Consider the following 7,234-nt stretch of genomic DNA (forward strand, 5'->3'; position numbering starts at 1 on the left):
CTACAATCTCTGCTTCCCTTGCTCAAAATGCCCCAAATCCAAGGGGCATTTTCCATTTCTTGCAGAATGACAGCACTGACAATCTCCTTACTATTCAAATTCCTTCTTTCCTCTCCTCTGACTCCTCCATTTCCACTTCCTTTCCTGGGATCCTTTCTTCACCTGCTCTTTAGACTTTGGTCCAAAGTTCCAATCCTCAGAAAAGTATATGTTTTGGAACTGAACAAATCTGAACTAAATCCTAGCTTTACCACTTACTGGCTATATAAATTTCACAAGTTGTTTTACTTTTCTAAGTCTCAATGATCTATTGGTTAAATGGGGATAACACTTAGCAGATAAAATAAATGTCATGAAAATTAAATGAGTTAATATAGTTTTTTTTAGCATAACAAATGGTCCCTGACAGTAACTGTCAGTTTATTTGCAACATAGCATAGTGAAACAGGTAAAATTTGAGCACTGGGTTCAAATGAATCTGGGTTTCTACTTCTTGGAAAGTATGATATTTGACAAATTACAACAGTTAATCTCACTGACTGTCTATTTCCCGCAACTGTAAAACAAATCTATGGTCAATAGAAAAGTTAAATAAAATACACACAGAGGTGTAGATAACACTTGGTATCTGAGAAGTCAGTAAAAAAATGTTCATTTCTTTCTTTCTTCTTTTGCCCTATATGCTTACCCTCAGCAGTCTTGTTGCATGGATTTACCTATTACGATAAAGTCTGTGAAGGGGATATAATTTCTTGTTGGTAGAGAGGTTCAGTTAGATGGAAGTCACCCCAAGTCAAAAATATCCCCAATACATTTTATTCTTCCTTCATTATATACTGAGGCAGCAATTGTATCTAAAGACAGGATCAGAAGACAGCCTATGTGTTTAGGAGAGGTTTGGTGAGCCTCAATCTTAGGAGGTAAAAGAGGGGGCAAAGGCCAATATGGCTCCAGATAGCAACTCAGATGAGATTTAGGAAATGCAGGTTAGGAATCATTAAGTTAAGAAATTTCTGAGATTCTACAACCTTGTTAATTTTACCACAATTTGATTTTTTTATGCTTGTGTTTCTTCTTAGCCATTACCAACACAATTCTCAAAATTAAAAAAGAACACTTTTTTATATTTTCAGGGGCAGAAAAAATGGACAAACTGGAAAGTCCAATCTTAGGATAAAACCTAAACAGAAAGAGTAATGGCTGCTCCACAATAAATGAAGCTGTTGAAAAGTAGAAGGAAAAACAGAAAATTACTTGTGATGGGTTGAATGTGTCTCTAAAAAGATATGTCCATGCCCTATCCTAACTCCTGGTATCTGTGAATTTGATCTTATTTGGAAATAGAAGTTTTGTAAATGTAATTAAATTATGAATCTTGAAATGAGATCACCCTAGATGTAGTATGGGCCTTAAATCCAATGACTGGTGTTCTTATAAGAGGAATGAGAGAGAGATTTAACATACAGAGACATGCAGAAGAAGGTCATGTGACTACAGAAACAGAGACTGAAGTTATGCATCTGTAAACCAAGGAACACTAAGTACTGCCAGCAGCCACTAGAAGCCAGGCAAGAGGCATGGTACAGATTCTCTCCCTCAGAGACTCTGGAAGGATCTAATCCTTGCTGACACCTTGACTTTGGATTTCTAGTTTCCAAATAGTGATAGCATAAATTTGTTTTAAGCCACTCAGTTTATGATAATTTGTTGTCGTGGCCTTAGAATCCAATATACCACAATTGGTCTTAAACTTGCTCCTAAGAATCAAGGGATGCTCTCTAGTACTGTAAAATATTTACTGTGTGTATCGCATCTTTTCTGATTCCTAGATACATATATCTGTCTCCTGAGCTTCTCTACTTGAATGTCCCATGAGTACCGGAAATGCAGTACATCTAGCACAGGATTCATCATCTTCCCACTGCCTCAATCTGTTCCTTCTACATTCATATCCCTTTCCAGTTGCCCCCATCCAGTCACGTGGGAGTCATCTAAGGTATCTCCTTTAATCCATACATACAAAAGGCAACCAAACCCTGAAATCTCTGCCTCCTTCTCAGCTCTCAAATGTGCTTCTTCTCCATCCCCATGGTCCCTGCTTTTGCTAAAGGCACCTCATATCTCACTTGGGCTAATGCCTGAAACTCCTAACTGGTTTCCCTAACTTTAAGCTTACACTCCTGGAATTCATCTCCTACTCTGCTTCCAGATAAAGCAGTCCAAAATATTCCAAAATAAGGTTTGGATCATGTCCCTTTACCAGACTAAAAACCCATCTCTTGGTACCCTAATGCTTAAAGGAACATTCCATAAGGTGATAATCTGTAATAGTTTGTGAAGAAAAATAATTCCATAAGGACTCCCCTGACATACCCTAGACATGCTTTTTGCCATTATTAGTACTTCCCATTCAAATGCTCCTTGAAAACTTTATATGTGTGTTTACTGTCACACTGTCTTTCCTTTTTCTACATTCATCTTTCACACCAGTCTGTGAACTACTTGAGGGCTTTTTTTTCTTTCAGTCTTTTATTCCTTTGTTCCAGGACAGAGTCTGTTGAAGGAATGAAAGCATATTTCTAAGTTGAACATATCTACCTTTATAATTCCAAGTTCACTGACTTTCCATGTCATTATATCAATGGAAACCTATACCATATGACACAGATTTATTAAAATTCATGGACCTAACAGATGCTATCAGGACAACATGAATTCTTATTTACTACATATTTATTTTACATAAGACTTTTTAGCTATAAGTAAAAGTAAGGGTACAGGTGTTACAAATTATTTTCAATAAATATTAATTTTTTCCTGTTTTTAAGGTCAAATCATCATCACATTTTTAGCACCATAATACATAGCCATTTCTTCATCTGTAGAACCTCACAAGGATTAATTAAACAATAAATGTAAAAGCAGTGTGCAAATTGTAAAGTGCTATGCAAATGTTAATTGCCAGATGTTGAATAATACCCCTAACTTCCTGATAATTCAATGGCATTCCATAAAACTTTTACAATATTCTTGTTCAATAACTAACCCTCATAAAAGTTTTTCTCTTTAAAAATGTAAACGTTTCCAAGGTAATCTCCTTCATGTCCTTATATTTTAAATTAGCAAGTTGTAGAAATAAAGAACCAAATTAATGGACTTGAAAATATTTCCCTTCATTTTATTGACTCGATGTGTATCTACTACATTTGCTCAGGTAAAGTTTTACTTATCATGTGTTAATGTCTCTGAGGAATGAAGGGTAAGAATAATGTGATCCAACATTTTCCAAAGACATGCTAAGACAAACTGTAGACATCTAAAGTTTCAGTTCAGCACTCTTTTCTGCTTATCCTCCAGACTTAGCAAAATGCAACTGTAGAGGAGATATTTTAAATCCATTTACTGGACGAATGAGTGAAAGGTTAAATAAATGACCGAGTAAGGCATCTAATGGAGACAGACTACCAATAGGCAATAACTGAAAAGAAAGCATGTCAACCCAGAGACTATGACTGTAAGGCTGCAACTCCCACTGGCTGTGAGTTTAGGCAAGCTACTAGGTCTTTATGTACATTTGTTTCTTTGAAATTAAATCAGAGGTAATAAAAATAGAACCATAGAACTGCCTACACTGTGACAGAAACTTACTTAGAATCCCCAGTAAGCACTTAACCTCTACAGGCTTCAGGTCCTTATCTGTAAAATAAGTTTTATCTGGATGATATGGATATCTGCTCTATCAAGTTAAGAGTCTATAATTCTAAAGTTAGCTGAAGTGAGAACATAGATTAAAAATGCTTTGAAAAAAGTTAAAAGTGTTATACATATGTACAACCTAAGTGAAAAAGGCCCATAAGGGAAAGATAACATTTGGTCAAAAGAGTCTAAAATTATCCATCATTCTTCTGAACTATTCATGCCTTTAAAGGAGTCCCTTTCTTTGGAGCTGCCTATCATTTGCGTATCATATCAAAAGCATTCTTATAGAATATACAGTAATATTGGTCACCAACCTCAAAAACTTACTTTCTATATTTGTAGCTGATAGATATATAGCAAAGAGCCCATGTCATTAATGGTATCTTAAGTTATCTTTTGGTTCACAGTTTTCCATGCTTTATTAATGGCATAATACATTAATTCTTCTTTCAGGGGTGACCTTTACGACACCATTAATGCTCACAACTTTTATCCAACTACATTATTACTCATTACAGGTTCAGCTTTCAACATCTGCATTTGTTGAAAAGAGAAAAGTAAATTGTAGTGGCCTCAAATCCTTAAAAATATGACGGATGCATATGTGGTGAAGGAACTTTTCAGGGAAAAAAATATAAGAGAAAGTCAGATGATAAATGTCATTAAATATATTCTTGCCTTTCTAAAATATTTTGTCATACTTCATCCAAAAGTGCCGAAGTAAAAAATTATCATATGATCAAAATGCAAATATTTTAGTTATTCCATTAGTTTAATATTCTAGTTCGAATGACATTACAAAAGTAGCTCATATACCAACATTATGATATTTATGAGCCTTCATGTCTATTATGAAAATGAATAATTCTTGCCAAGTAAAATATTTTTCTCTTACATATGTAGGACACGAAAGCAAGTCTTATCCTTATCCTGGTATTCGTGTAAGATGTTGAACATAGTAATTGAGAGAGCGTAACAGAGTGGTGCATAATGATAAAAGCACATGCATACCTTAACTTTTCAACTTCTAAAAACCTAGGTTTTCATTGTTTTGTTTCTCACTGTACCAAACTGACTTCCTCTTGACAAATAATCTGGAATTCTACTTTGTGAGGATAGAAGCATTTAAAACATACCCCGTCAGCTTTCTTTCTGTCTATCCCACAATTTCTCTGTAACTTTACCCTTTTTTCTTCATTTCTTTTGGTCTCAGAAAAAAAGAAGAGGCATTTCTGCTTTCCAAAGTTAATCATTTGTCATCATTTCTTCTTCCTTTATCATCACCCATGTACTGTTTTATATCTATTTCTCTCTCCAGCTCTTCTCTTTGAAAATATATGTTATATGATTTTTCTACTCTAAAACCTGTCTCTACTCAGCCTTCTCAAAATCTCTTCTCAATATCAGGCTTACAAAGAGACTGATCTATTTATCAATTGTACTTTCTTTCCTCATATTTCTCAAATCTTTGTAATTGGAATTCTGCTAAACTTTTCTACTAAAACTTCTCTGTTCAAGTCTGCCTATCCACGAGCTCCAGCTAAATCTTAATGCCTTTCTTCTTCATGTTCATTAACTTTTCTACAAAATATGACACCATTAAATAATCTTTCTTTTTTGAACTATTGTATTCTTAGACTAGCATGATAATGCCCTATCTTCATTCTGATTCTAAGACACTCACTTGCTTTTTATCAGTTTTACCCGCCGCCCCAAAGTATGGTGGTTTTGAAGTATATCCAAAGATACTTTGATATTTCTCCTTTCTGACATGGAGCCTAATTCCCCTCTCTTGAGTTGGGCTGGACTAAGTGATTATCTTATAATGAAAAGAGTAAAGCAGAACCGACTATCTGTGACACTGGAGACCAGGGCATAAGAGACACCATGGCTTTCTCTTTGTTCTCCCTCTTGGATCATTCAACTCTGGGGAAAGTTAGCTGCCATGCTATGAGCAGCATTATGGGAAGAGTCATGCAGCAAAGAACTAAGGTCTCCAGCCAACAGCCATATGAGTGAGTTATTCTGCAAAAGGATCATCCATCCCCAGTAAGATCCTGCAGCCCTGGCTAACAACCATAAAAGAGACTCTATGCCAGAACACTCTCCCCCCCTCCTCCCCCGCTAAGCTTCTCTCAGATTCCTGACCGTTAGAAACTGTGAGATAATAAATGTTGGTTGTTTTACCTTGCTGAGTTTTGGGTTAATTTGTTATGCGGCAATAGATAACTAATACAGTAAGCAATACCTATGATCCTTTAGTCCTTCTTTTCTTACCTTAAACACTCTTTTTGGTGAACTTATTTGCTCTGACAGCTTCAACAACCTCGATGGGGAATAATTTCTATGTCTAAGGTTCTAGCACCCTTTTTGAATATCAGACTTAAATTTCCATTTCCTTCTGAACATCTCTACATAAATGGCTCCTTGTGCTTCAAGTTCAACATTTATTAAATTTTTATATTTATGTCTTCCCCTAAATCTGTTTCCACTTTGGCCTTCTGTTTCATAGTTAAGGCACTATCTTTATTTTATAAATTCAAAATCCTAGACTCTTATCTCCAACTTGAACCTCACCAAGTATATTCTACTGTGGATACATTATGCCAATTCTTCTTTAATAATATCTCTTCAATCTATTCTCTCCTTTTCTTATGATTCCTATTTCTAGTTCATGTAACTTACTTTTGTCCTACACTAAAACAATAGTTTCTCTGATTCCAATCTCTTTCTGCTGCCAATACTCTTCTTAAAGTTCTGATCACATTGCTGTCTGGAGAAAAAGTCAAAATTTCTCAGGATATCATTCAATCAGATTCCATCTACTCCTTTCAGTTTTAGCTCTGATCACTTTCCACTACACACTCATTTTATATTTTAGCCAAATCGGTAAATTTCTCAAAAATATGATATTTTACTCTGGTTTTCTTTTTCTTCTTCAAGGCTCCATTTGTTTTAGATGATCTCCAACTTAGTCTTCCTTAATCATTTCCAAATAGAACCCATCACTTTCTTCTTTTTGACTATCGGATTGTACCCTTGCACTAGAATAGCACTTAGTACAGCTGACTTGTGCTATAAGATAAATGACTTTTCCCTCAACTAAATCCTGAGCTCCTGGAGGGCTGGTTTGTGCCAGGCTTTTCATAATTGTATGCCAATAATAAGCATATCAATAAATGTTATTTGAAGTAAGTATTTACAGTCTAATATGATGTTTACTAAAATTATTTAATTATTTTAAAAAGTTAGCTTTTGGATCATTTTTCTAGTGTTTGCTTACTCTTCTAAAATGACAATTATGGGAAAATGAAGCTACTCACTTTTTACAATACTTTGCTGTGTTTAAGTAAATCTCAAATAGAATGGACTGAACAAACTTTATACTCTAATGATTGGCTGCTGATTAGGCAGAGTGTATTTCATTATTATGTATACTTTGTACATATCACAAAAAATGGAAATAAATTTCAGTGATGGAAAAGGCAAGTCACCTAACAATAAGACTCTGGAACCATTGCTCTCTGTGATTAAT

General features: G+C 34.9%; 1 protein-coding gene across 4 annotated transcripts in view; it reads right to left on the reverse strand.

The window, feature by feature from the left end:
* SOX5 (SRY-box 5) overlaps positions 1–7,234 on the reverse strand; it is a 378,734-nt gene that overhangs the window by 32,456 nt on the left and 339,044 nt on the right. The window lies entirely within an intron of this gene.

The sequence above is a fragment of the Pteropus alecto genome, unplaced genomic scaffold, assembly GCF_000325575.1.
Source record: "Pteropus alecto unplaced genomic scaffold, ASM32557v1 scaffold103, whole genome shotgun sequence".
NCBI lineage: Eukaryota > Metazoa > Chordata > Mammalia > Chiroptera > Pteropodidae > Pteropus > Pteropus alecto.